At 43.6% G+C, this 13,272-nt stretch overlaps 1 protein-coding gene across 2 annotated transcripts in view; it reads left to right on the top strand.

The window, feature by feature from the left end:
• The window catches only part of LOC136882278 (caspase), a 41,056-nt gene that overhangs the window by 10,732 nt on the left and 17,052 nt on the right, over window positions 1-13,272 (top strand). The window contains exon 1 of one of the 2 annotated variants that reach the window (XM_068229518.1): window positions 13,024-13,217. The exons of the other annotated variant lie outside the window; for it this stretch is intronic. The gene's annotated coding sequence lies outside the window, so the exon portion shown is untranslated. Of the gene's footprint in view, window positions 1-13,023; window positions 13,218-13,272 lie in introns of those variants that run through there. 2 annotated transcript variants of the gene reach the window in all.

Below are 13,272 nucleotides of genomic sequence, written 5' to 3' on the forward strand. Positions count from 1 at the left end.
TAGTATTTGAAGATCATAGGTACAAGAACCGCTGGAACAACAACTTTCATCATCTTGTCATGCCTCGAAGGGCAACATAAAACACCATTCCTCAGAACATAAGGGACGACATGCTCCCCAGAAGAAAGGGTTTCCATTATCGGAGCCAGCGTCGGATCTTCACGTTGGTATTTCTCAATATCCCTAAAAAGCATGGGAGCATCTGTTAAGATGGCATTAACACCAGATAGTATGGACTCGGAAGGTGATGAACTGTCGACCGGTTCGTGGGTCTCTACGTCGTTATGAAACATACGGCTGAGTCCATCGGCGACAACATTTTCAGTACCTCTGATATGCCGTACATCGAATTGGAAGGCAGAAATACGGATGGCCCAACGGGCTATACGACCTGTACGACGCGGCCTACCTAAGACCCAGCTTAAGGCTTGGTTATCTGTCTCCAGGTCGAATTTGACATGTTCCAGATAGAGACGGAACTTTTCTAAGGCAAATAAAACTGCCAAACCTTCGAGCTCATAGATGGAATACTTGGCTTCTTGAGCCGACAAAGTCCTAGATGCATAGGCGATGGGGCGCCTCCCTAGTTCAGTCTCTTGAAGAAGGACTGCAGCTACCGCTGACGACGACGCGTCGGTTTGGACGATGAATTTCTTCGAGAAATCCGGCATAGCAAGTACAGGGGCATTACAGAGAGCTAATTTCAGATCTTCAAAAGCGGCTTGTTGAGAAGGTCCCCACTCGAATTTGATGCCTTTCCTACGAAGAAGGTTTAAGGGCGCCGCTCTATTAGCAAGGTTAGGAATGAACTTTCTGAAGAAATTCACCATACCAATGAATCTGGCGATACCTTTAATGTCCTTGGGAGGTTTAAAATCACGGATGGCCTGTGTTCTAGAATGATCGACAGCTACACCATCAGGTGACACAATATGCCCAAGGAAAGACATAGAGGGCTTAGCGAAGGCAACCTTGGACAACTTAACAGTTAACCCCGCCTTACGAAGGCGATCGAGAACTTCTCGCAGATGATCTAGATGCTCTTCAAAAGTCTCTGAAAATACGACGACATCATCCAAGTAGTGATATAAGTACTCAAATTTGATGTCGGAGAAGACCCTATCTAGTAGCCTAGTGAGTACAGCTGCTCCCGTGGGGAGCCCGAAAGGCACGCGGTTGTATTCATATAAATTCCAGTCCGTGGCAAACGCTGTAAGGTGTTTAGACTCTTCGGCAAGGGGAATTTGATTATAGGCCTGATTCAAGTCCAAGATAGTGAAGAACTTGGCCTTACGAAACCATGAAAAGCAAGAATGAAGGTCGGGAAGGGGCACAGATTGCAACACCACCTTCCGATTGAGAGCCCTGTAATCAATGACAGGCCTGAAGCCTCCTTGGGGTTTCGGGACTAGAAAAATAGGCGATGAATACGCCGATTTAGAGGGCCTAATAATACCATCCTTCAACATCTGATCGATGATTTCCTTCAGAGCCTTCATTTTAGGAGGAGACAGCCTATAAGGTGGAAAGCGAACAGGAATTGAATCCGTGACCTCAATTTTGTATTCAATAAGGTCAGTAACACCAAGAGAATCAGAAAACACCTCGGGAAACGACTGACACAGTTTGCGAATACTATCAGCCTGCTCCTCAGGTAGATGTCTAAGGTCTAACAACATCTCATCCTGGGTAGGCGAAATAGAAGAACACGACACAGAATTACACTTTAATAGTGGTATTTTACAACTAGAAACAAATTTGAATGTGCACGACCTAGACTGGAGATCGAGCACAAGACCAGTGTGAGAAATGAAGTCCGCTCCCAGTATGATGGGGCAAGACAAGTGTTTAGCCACGAACAGTTTAATTTTCCAGGTAAATTTAAAAATACGAATTTTGACCAGTACGGAACCAAGAATTTCTAATGGAGATGAATTAGCCGAAACATATTGAATACGAGAAGAGTCATAGACAGGTAGTTTACAAACAGATTTCAATTTCGAGTACCATACAGCCGAAATAATGGAACAAACACTGCCTGAATCTAATAGAGCTGTTATAGGCTCGTTATTTAACTCAATCTTAAGAAAAGGAACAGGTGCGGGGGTATCCGCCGCAATCCTAAGACACTCTCTGGGGCATTCAAAAAAAGAATTTGAAGAACCACGCTCTGCTACCACTTGTTACCGAGTTTTTGTGGTAGTTAAGCATGAAAGAAGGTGCTGGGTGGTGAATAGGTCTCAAGCTACTAAAGAGAAATTAAATTTTAAAATTTAACAAGGTTATATTTTCTTTTCAAAATTAGGTAACAACAAATAGAACAGGGACTTAGTAGCCGAAATACAACTTGAAATGTACAATTACAGGGATTAAAGAATTTGGGCTTCGAGCCCTAAAAACACAATTCTTGAGCAACTAGCTCAACTTTACGATATACCAATTTCAACAAAAAGGGGCAGAAGACCCCACTCAAACCCTGGAGCCCTTGCTCCAAATTACACAGCAAAGCCTCCTCGAGGCATACAACTCTCAGTTTTAGAAAAGAGCCACTCGCTCTTAAAGTTAAGCCTCTCCCAGGCCACACCAAACTCAACTTTCAAGTTGTCCTCAAAGGACATATACACAGGGGTAAAATACCCAACCTACTGAGGTCTATTAGGTGAGAAAAGATTAATACATGACCTCTAAAATACAACTTGAGAGGAGGCGAACTTGCACTCCTAATACACTTTGCTTAAGACCTACTTGGCACTAGGCCGTTAATACAAGGGCTAATCCCATACTACAGAGGTGACTTAAAGGCAATTTACATTACATTACGGGAGAATTGGTAGAGAAAAATAAGTTCACCTCAAGACGATGTGAGTGGGAACTCGAGAGGGTTAGCACTCTCTATCCCATAATGTAGCTTTACAAGAGAATAGAAAAAAAAGTAGTTACATTTTAGGAAAAGGTTACATGATGGAAAACACTTCGAACCCGCCGCGAGAGTTAAACTGCCGACCTAGCAAGAAAAGAAGTTATTAATAGGCCATTACCTGGTAGTAGATCGCTGCCGAGGAAAGAGGCGCTTCCCGCCTCCTGCTATGTACTTAATACACTGAAAGATGGAACAGAAGTGGCCCGGAGACCCTAAAATCAGCAGTTTAAATACTCTCGCAGAAAATTCTAGGCGTTAGGGGAAAGAAAACACCCTCCCACAAAGATTTTATTGGGTAGGACCCCGCAACAGATACAAGATGGGGGAAGATACCCCTGATTGGCCAGAAATTCATTGAAGAAATTCGTGATTGGATACATTCAAAGCAAGGGGAAGAAAGGGGTAAATATTGCCAACTTAAACAATGACAGAAAGAAATTTAACAAAGAACAAACTCCTGAAATTAAATTTTCTCCAACAAAATAGTTCTTTGACTCCGCACTAGGTTGCACTATTGTTGATCTTCAGTAGTGTCCTCTAGAAGAGAAAGTTCACACTTCTTAATACAAGCAAAACAAAAGTACGTCGAAAATGACACAGTTCACAAACTCAAAATTTTCCAGGTAGTGACATCTTCAGAGAAATTTGGAAATTAAGACCGTAGACAAAGTTCAGACTTCCTCCAGAAGAGGAGTTTCAACTGGCGCAACTTTTAAATAAACAGAGTAGAGGTGTACCGCCCGGTACAATAATAATAATAATAATAATAATAATAATAATAATAATAATAATAATAATAATAATAATAATAACTAGCGGCTTAGTACGAAGGACTTCTTTCCAGTTTGATTATGAATTTCAACCGATATAAGTGTGCGCCTGCTTTTCCGCCAAACTGCGCAGAGCTACAGCGCTCCATGCGAAGAGTTTGTGAAACTCGTCAGTACGAGCCACCGCCGTCTCAAAAGAGATTGAGGCGGCGGTGGTACGAGCACGGCCGACTTGATGCGTCGCGGCTGTGGTACTGTACGAGCCACGAGCGTAGGCAGCGGAAGCGACCACATTAAAAAAAAAGTCCCAGGAAGTCCGGACGTTGTGGTAATAAGCTACCGATCCTCATTCTGTGCCTTCGCCACCGCGCTAGTAGGAGAGGTGATCCCACACGCCCGCGTGTGATTTCTTAAAGCGTCGTGATGGAAATGACAGATTTTTTAATTAAATATTGACTGTTAATGAATTGTGCTCTTTACTACAGCGATGGAGCCAAGCTCTGCATTCGAGACACGAGTGGGTTCGAACCCCATCGTCGGCTATCCTGTGAATGGTTTTCTCTGGTTTTCCATTTTCACTTATAGGAAAGTAGCGAGACAGTTCCTATTAACGGGCCACAGCCGATTCTTTCCATGTCCTTAAACAATTTCATTCACCATTATTAATTTAATTTTCATCAGCTTCGGAACTGAGTTTGGAGACAGAAAGGGCGTCCGGCCATAAAAACATGCCATAAAATTTTCTTACCTCATGCCCGAGCTCTATCAAGAAACAGTAGTAGTTCATTTTCCGAAGGTCTTGAGAGGTTTCTACAACATTACCTACAACTTTTTCCAATCAATCAATCAATCAATCAATCAATCAATCAATCAATCAATCAATCAATCAATCAATCAATCAATCAATCAATCAATCAATCTGTATTTAGGACTGTCGGCAACGTGACAGATCGCCTATCGTTTGTTTATCTAGTCTTCTCTTAAATGATATCGAAGAAGTTGGAAATTTATCGAACATCTCCCTTGGTGAGTTACTCCAACCTATAATTGCTCTTCCTATAAATAAGTATTTAGCCGGCCCCGTGGTGTAGGGGTAGCGTGCCTGCCTCTTACCCGGAGGCCCCGGGTTCGATTCCCGGCCCTGTCAGGGATTTTTACCTGGACCTGGTTCGAGGTCCACTCAGCCTACGTGATTAGAATTGAGGAGCTAACTGACGGTGAGACAGCGGCCCCGGTCTCGAGAGCCAAGAATAACGGCCGAGAGGATTCGTCGTGCTGACCACACGGCCCCTCGTAATCTGCAGGCCTTCGGGCTGAGCAGTGGCCGCTTGGTAGGCCCAGACCCTTCCATGGCTGTAGTGCTATGGGGTTTCGGTGTATAAATAAGTATTTTCGCCAGTTTGTCCTGTTGAATTCCAACTTTATCTTCATATTATGATCTTTCCTATGTTTAAGAACTCAACACAAGCTTATTTGTCTACTAATGTAATTCCCTGCCGACTAGACAGCTGCTTATTCGAGCAACTTGTCTCCTTATTCTCAGCCCAAAGTGCGCAATATTTTAGTAACGCTACTCTTCTGTCGGAAATCATCCAGAACAAATCGTGCTGTTTTCCTTTGGATTTTTCCAGCTGTCGATTCAAGTAGGCCTGGTGTGGGTGCCATGCTCTACTTGCGGTCTAACCAGAGACTTGCACCTTCTCCTCTACATCCTTACTACCACCCCCTGGGTATCCTCATAACTAGGCCCGGTGACAGGATTCTCGGGCCCTTCAATTCCGGTAGACCCTCCCCCCCACACCTCTCACTTAATTTAGATCAGAACTGCAAACTTGCATGTTATTTTATAACCAGTACTTACCTGATTATCAGTCCCTGGCGGCGTAGTTTGCACCAAAAGTTGGTGTAATAATGGTGTAAAATTGGTGCAAATTTTTATCGGTGCAAACGCGACAATGGATGCACCGATTTAACACCCGTGAAAAATGCACCAAAACTGCAGCATAATGACACCACATATTTTTTCACGTTGATTTACACCATTTTCACACCAACAAAGTTGGTGCAAGAGAATGGCATGTTACACCAAAAATGAAGTACATTAATCAGACAATTTCTGCACCAAGTTCGCGCCAAAAATACACCATTTTTTTTCTTTCCACCTTCTTTATTGTTAACATCACCGTTGAATCAAATTACAATTTTTATTTTTTATTCCATTTTTTGGTCACGGGTCCCCTGCATGCCCGGACATTTGTTGCCTCTGCCGCCGGCCCTGCTCATAACCATATGAAGAGATCATTAACCTTTATTTACAGTTCCGTTTAGCCATTACCCCAGCACAGGTCCTTTTCTTTTTTTTTTAATTTGCTTTACGTCGCACCGACACAGCCAGGTCTTATGGCGCCGACGGGATAGGAAAGGGCCAGGATTGGGAAAGAAGCAGCCACGGCCTTAATGTACAGCCCCAGCGTTTGCCCAGTGAGAAAATAAGAAACCACGGAAATTCATGTTTAGGCTGCCGACAGTGGGGTTTGAACCCACTAGCTAATAGCTACGTGATCAAACCGTGCAGCCAGTTGCTTGGTAATGAAGATCTTTCTTTATATTAACACCTAGGTACTCACAGTGAGGTACTTTCACCCCATCAACACAGTAATTAAAACTGAGAGGACTTTTCCTATTAGTGAAACTTATTGAGTCCAGCTCGTGTCATTTTATTTGTATTAGAAAACACAGACGTCAATTCATACTGCCTTGCGGAATCCCCCTTTTAATCATGGGTATCACCATAAACTTTGCAACACTGAGTACTTCCATGACCCCGACGAAACTGGTGTTTGCAAGCTGTGCAATGAGCATTACAGTCGATATCACGTAATCACATGCAAAAACCGGGGATTTTCTATTGTGAACTTTTGTAATAGTGAGAAGTGACAGTACATATGACAAACTTTGTTTATACAATGCACAATTTGTGTGCTGTATCTTTATTAATTATGATGATTAATAAATTGTTTATTATTATTATTATTATTATTATTATTATTATTATTATGCTTCATCAATTCAATTCAATGCGGAGTTATGAGGCAAAAAGAGTTACGAAGAAACGCATATGAGCATTTGTATGGGAAATTTAATTCTAAATCCTGTACGCATTCCTTTGTTGGTAAGATCAACAGTTTAATCGTTATTTTGATTTTGATCGGGTAAAGCGTATGCCAGAACACAGAAAAGCATTTCTTTCCGGAGAATTAGGAATGAAATTCATATAAAAAATTTCTAGTAAATTAAATTCTAATTACACACGGAAGGCTCCACTTTTGTTTAAGAGGACTAACCATTTTTAAACCCCATGGCACTACAGCCCTTCAAGGGCCTTGACCTACCAAGCGACCGCTGCTAAGCCTGAAGGCCTGCAGATTACGAGGTGTCGTGTGGTCAGCACGACGAATCCTCTCGGCTGTTATTCTTGACTTTCTACACCGGGCCCACTATCTCACTGTCAGATGGCTCCTCAATTGTAATCACGTAGGCTGAGTGGACCTCGAATCAGCCCTCAGGTCCAAGTAAAAATCCCGGACCTGGCCGGGGCCTCCGGGTAAGAGACAGGCACGCTACCCCTACACCACGGGGCCGGCAACAACCATTAGGCAACGTATTCACTTTTAAGGATTGCAGGCGTACATTCTCCTCTGACATGCTTCGCTGACTGCTCCCCTTAAAAAACAGATTAATATTGAGTAACCTATATGTTTACCGAAAGTACCAGCTATAAACTTACCAAAGTTGAGTTCTATCGCTCCTAAATACCTCACCCCCCCCCCTCACCCCGAAAATCCCACTTTTATGCACTGATTCCATTTTTTCCATAATGTCCTGCCAAATCTAACAAACCTTCTTCTTCCTTCCTTTCTTAATCTGCTTACCCTCCAGGGTTGGTTTTTCCGTCGGACTCAGCGAGGGACCCCACCTCTACCACCTCAAGAGCAGTGTCCTGGCGTGTGAGACATTGGGTCAGGTGATACAGCTGGGGAGGATGACCAGTACCTCGCCCAGGCGGCCTCACCTGCTATGCTGAACAGGGGCCTTCATAGGGGATGGGAAGATTGGAAGGGATAGACAAGGAAGAGGGAAGGAAGTGGCCGTGACCTTAAGTTAGGTACCATCCCGGCATTTGCCTGGAGGAGAAGTAGGAAACCACGGAAAACCACTTCCAGGATGGCTGACGTGGGAATCGAATCCCCTTCTACTCATTTGACCACCCGAAGCTGAGTGGACCCTGTTCCAGCCCTCGTACCACTTTTCAAATTTCGTGGCAGAGCCGGGAATTGAACCCGGGCCTCCGGGGGTGGCAGCTAATCACACTAACCACTACACCACAGAAGCGGACTAACAAACCTTCTACGGTATATTTATCACGGTATTGTTAGGACACCTCTGTACGGAATTTGTGATTGTAGGATTTTTTTAGACAAAATGGATCCTGAAATTCCAAATTTTATTATTAAATGTTAAGTTACACACATTTAAATACAGTGTATCTCAGATTATAAACTATATACAGAAAAATTAATACACATTGTTCTTTGAAGAAGTAGTATCTACTTAATTCCAAATTTTCGTTATTATTTCAATTAAACTTCACTAAACAAATTGAACTGAAAGTTTTAAAAATTATATATTTTTCTATTTTTAAAATAATATATCAAATCAGTTTTCTGGATCGTGAGGTGTGGAGTAAAGTTTGGTACTGGTCATTGGAAGCGTGTATGATTTTACAAGTAAAGAACAAAGAATCAAACCAATTTAATTTTGATTTTACAGATACAGATTACCGTATTCGTTTAGTGAGAACTGAGAGAATATGAAATACAGGAATTAAGAACAAATGGCTGTATAGGTACATAATTAAGTACAAAAAAGGCAGCTGGTATACATCAACATCATATGTACAGTTACACATAGCCAAGAATCATTTTGCACCGCTAAATGTATAACTACCACACAACTGAAAAGTTAAATTTGGACGACCGTGCAACTTGCGGTCCTCCAAACTATGCGACAAAGCATGAAAGGTACATTCTTAATACCGCGTGCCCTGTTGATGAAAGGTAGAAGTATTATCCGCACACTTTATCTTGGTGCATTTGTGTACGGGGGTGGGGAGTAAGGAGGGAGCTGTTCCGGTATCGATAGTGCTGCCTGGTGCTGCCAACTGAATGAAAATTAAATCTGAATTGAATCGAGAATATGATCGATCGATATGAAATTCTTAAACCGTTATCATCTTAAGCCAACAACTATGTCACATACACATTATATAACATTATAAAACATTTCTCGATGCGAATCTTGTTCCTAGCATGAATTCTATACTTTGGCTTTGTTGTGTAAACAACAACAGTACTAGTACGTAAAGTTTACGCCAGATGTCGCACAACGATGCTTAAGCGATTCATAGTTTGTGTTTCAAAGGTTGCCAGTACGAATCTCGAAGATCGCCGAGGTCGACCGATTCAGCACTAGGGTGTAAATGCACGAAGATAAAGTGTGCGGATAATACTTCCCACGCTGCCGTATCGTATGCGGTTGAGTCTACTCCCATCACAACGAAGCAGATTGAAGCTTGTAAGTTTTAAGGAGGGATTCTCAATGCGCACAACATCCCAAATGGTACATGATGTCTTCTCTGTTCATAAATTTGTTTACGAGTTTCCGCACGGTCGCTGTATGTAGTGGGCGTACCCTTGGACATTGCGTTACAAATCACCTAACAACTTCACTGCAAGACTCTGCTTTCACATAATGATCGTACATAAATGTCCTTTCCTCTACTGTGTACACATGTGGAGGCATAATGAGAATTATACCCCGAAGTAACACTTCACAACTCGAGAACAGTCGGAGCGACAGATCAGCACTTTATAAGCACGGACCTGAACTGCGACGTGCGGGAATTCCCGTGCATACCCGATCAAACAATTTGGGCAACAAAGGATTTGTGCAATGTCCTGTTTGCGCAAAGTTACACGTTGCAATGGTTTGTGCAAATCTCACTTAATTTTAAAAATGTAAGTGCTTACCTTTTCATTAATTTTCTCCATTTCCTTGTCATCTTCATTGATATCGTCCATTGTGGATGTTCTCTGCATTTAAGTCTCCTGGTCTCTCAGAAAATCTATACCGGTGAAATACCATAAATTGGATACGTACACATCTTTACTTCCTGCACCGGATTTTTTGCTGCTATTGAGTTTCTTAAGTTCTCTACGGTACAAAGTACGAAGAGTATTAATTTTGGTACACACTAGGGCCCTATCTACGATGGGATCAATCTCCTTCATCTTATCTACCAGTGTCTCATACGCCGCATCCATCATATTTTTATACACCTCACCCTTCACTTTCCACAGTACAGGCAACTCGCGATAAACTGAGATGAACTCTCGTCAGAAATGCTTATTAACGTTTTTTGTTGACACTGTACTAAACCGGACTTAGATAGATACAGGAAAGGTCTTCACACGGCCAATTGTCGTCAAACACTGCCATAGACGTTCAAACCGCTTATTAAGCAGAAAGTGTTGCGCACATTATTTCGGTCTATTCCGATTTGTTTCAAACAGTTGTGCAACTAGCGAATGCGTGCCATACACCATCAAAATGTTTGTGCAAAACACACACCTTGTTGAGCAAATTTCTTGATCGTGTATGGGGGTCTTTTGATGGGAAGTGATGAATCAACGGGAGGCAGATAAGCTGAGCGCACCTGCTGGCTAACGGATGAGAGAAATTCACTGTTGTACCAGGACAGCCTATGTCCTGGCCCATATCAATCGAAAGAAACGTTATTCCAGCATAAAATATCCGTCCGACGTACGAACATTTAAGTAAAGGAATGTTCCAGCATGTGCCAGACTTCACGAGTGCACTAGGCGAAGTCAAGTGACGTCACCTGTCGCTCGAAGCTCGAAGAATTTTCTTTTCGCAAGCTTTTCAACGCCTTAACCAATTTCAACGGGACAAACGCTGAATTGTAGCGGACGTCATAAAAGTTAATCCCTGTGAATTTCGAATTAATCCATCCCATGGTTGTTGAGTTATAATAATTTAAAGTCTAAGAAAATTATGCACTCACGGTCACATGGCCAAGAGAAACCACCCCTCCCAGCGCCGGTATATATATGTCAAGGCTAACAAGCAGAGCAGCGCAGTACAAGGACGAGTACACAGATGTGTGTGAGTGAGACAGAGGAGAGACCGACCCTCGTACAGTATGTCCGCGCAGTCACGGTGAAAGTACTTGCCGTCGCGTTTCCGGAACACGACGTTATATCGCCGACAAAATTATAAAAGACGTCGCACTGTATTTAGTACATCGCGTCGCGACTACAGTCTAATTCTAAAGACATTTGAGAATATAATACGAGTGAACTTATTGAAGTGCAAATACCAAATACACTGACTGACAGAGCAAATGCAACACCAAGGAGGAGTGGTTCGAAAGGGATGAATGTTGGGTAAAAAACAGAGACGGCACGGACGAATAATTGATGTTTATTTCAAACCGATATGCAGGTTACACAATGCGCACGGCATCGACTCAGTAGGATGTAGGACCACCGCGAGCGGCGATGCACGCAGAAACACGTCGAGGTACAGAGTCAATAAGAGTGCGGATGGTGTCCTGAGGGATGGTTCTCCATTCTCTGTCAACCATTTGCCACAGTTGGTCGTCCGTACGAGGCTGGGGCAGAGTTTGCAAACGGCGTCCAATGAGATCCCACACGTGTTCGATTGGTGAGAGATCCGGAGAGTACGCTGGCCACGGAAGCATCTGTACATCTCGTAGAGCCTGTTAGGAGATGCGAGCAGTGTGTGGGCGGGCATTATCCTGCTGAAACAGAGCATTGGGCAGCCCCTGAAGGTACGGGAGTGCCACCGGCCGCAGCACATGCTGCACGTAGCGGTGGGCATTTAACGTGCCTTGAATACGCACTAGAGGTGACGTGGAATCATACGCAATAGCGCCCCAAACCATGATGCCGCGTTGTCTAGCGGTAGGGCGCTCCACAGTTACTGCCGGATTTGACCTTTCTCCACGCCGACGCCACACGCGTCTGAGGTGACTATCACTGACAGAACAGAAGCGTGTCTCATCGGATAACACGACGTTCCGCCATTCCCTCATCCAAGTCGCTCTAGCACGGCACCATGCCAGGCGTGCACGTCTATGCTGTGGAGTCAATGGTAGTCTTCTGAGCGGACACCGGGAGTGCAGGCCTCCTTCAACCAATCGACGGGAAATTGTTCTGGTCGATATTGGAACAGCCAGGGTGTCTTGCACATGCTGAAGAATGGCGGTTGACGTGGCGTGCGGGGCTGCCACCGCTTGGCGGCGGATGCGCCGATCCTCGCGTGCTGACGTCACTCGGGCTGCGCCTGGACCCCTCGCACGTGCCACATGTCCCTGTGCCAACCATCTTCGCCACAGGCGCTGCACCGTGGACACATCCCTATGGGTATCGGCTGCGATTTGACGAAGCGACCAACCTGCCCTTCTCAGCCCGATCACCATACCCCTCGTAAAGTCGTCTGTCTGCTGGAAATGCCTCCGTTGACGGCGGCCTGGCATTCTTAGCTATACACGTGTCCTGTGGCACACGACAACACGTTCTACAATGACTGTCGGCTGAGAAATCACGGTACGAAGTGGTCCATTCGCCAACGCCGTGTCCCATTTATCGTTCGCTACGTGCGCAGCACAGCGGCGCATTTCACATCATGAGCATACCTCAGTGACGTCAGTCTATCCTGCAATTGGCATAAAGTTCTGACCACTCCTTCTTGGTGTTGCATTTGCTCTGTCAGTCAGTGTATTTAACGTTCACAGAATATATCATTACGTGTAGACTTAGTTTACTTCACATGATATTGAACTTCTACAGAAACTAATGTGTAGAATTACCAGAACTCATTTCTTTTCGAGTATTGAACTGTCTTTCTTTATTCACGCCATATTAGTATACGACTTACAGTACTAATCTGGGTGAATACTAAGAACTTTTTCTGAGGTAATATGACGTTATAATAACAAGATAATCAGAAAATAATCCTTAGTGACTTAGTGATCGTGTTCAAAGACTGTGATTATAGACTATGATTTGCCTTTTTCAAGTGTGAACTTTGTAATTATGGACGTTTTCAGTAACGACTTTAAATAGTATTTCATACAGGAAGGGCTGTGATTATTCATTTGACGTCTTAAAGTTCAATTACGCCATAAACTGTGTTCAACAGTAAATGACAGTGTCAGTGATAACTACTCGCACCAAGTGAATTTTCCGTGTGCGAAAAATCACCTTAACGAGCTGCAGTTCTACACGATCCAGTTCCAGCTATCATCACCTCACCGGAGGACGTCAACATGGTGTGTTAAGGGAACATCGCCGATCCTGATTCTCCACGGAATATTCCAGACGTCCATCCTTCAACATTTGTAGCAACATTTCTTTCATTAAGTGAGTAGTAACAAACTGACTAAAATTTTCTCATTAATTTTGAACAGTGGAAACT

The sequence above is a fragment of the Anabrus simplex genome, chromosome 10 (assembly GCF_040414725.1).
Source record: "Anabrus simplex isolate iqAnaSimp1 chromosome 10, ASM4041472v1, whole genome shotgun sequence".
Classification (NCBI taxonomy): Eukaryota; Metazoa; Arthropoda; class Insecta; order Orthoptera; family Tettigoniidae; genus Anabrus; species Anabrus simplex.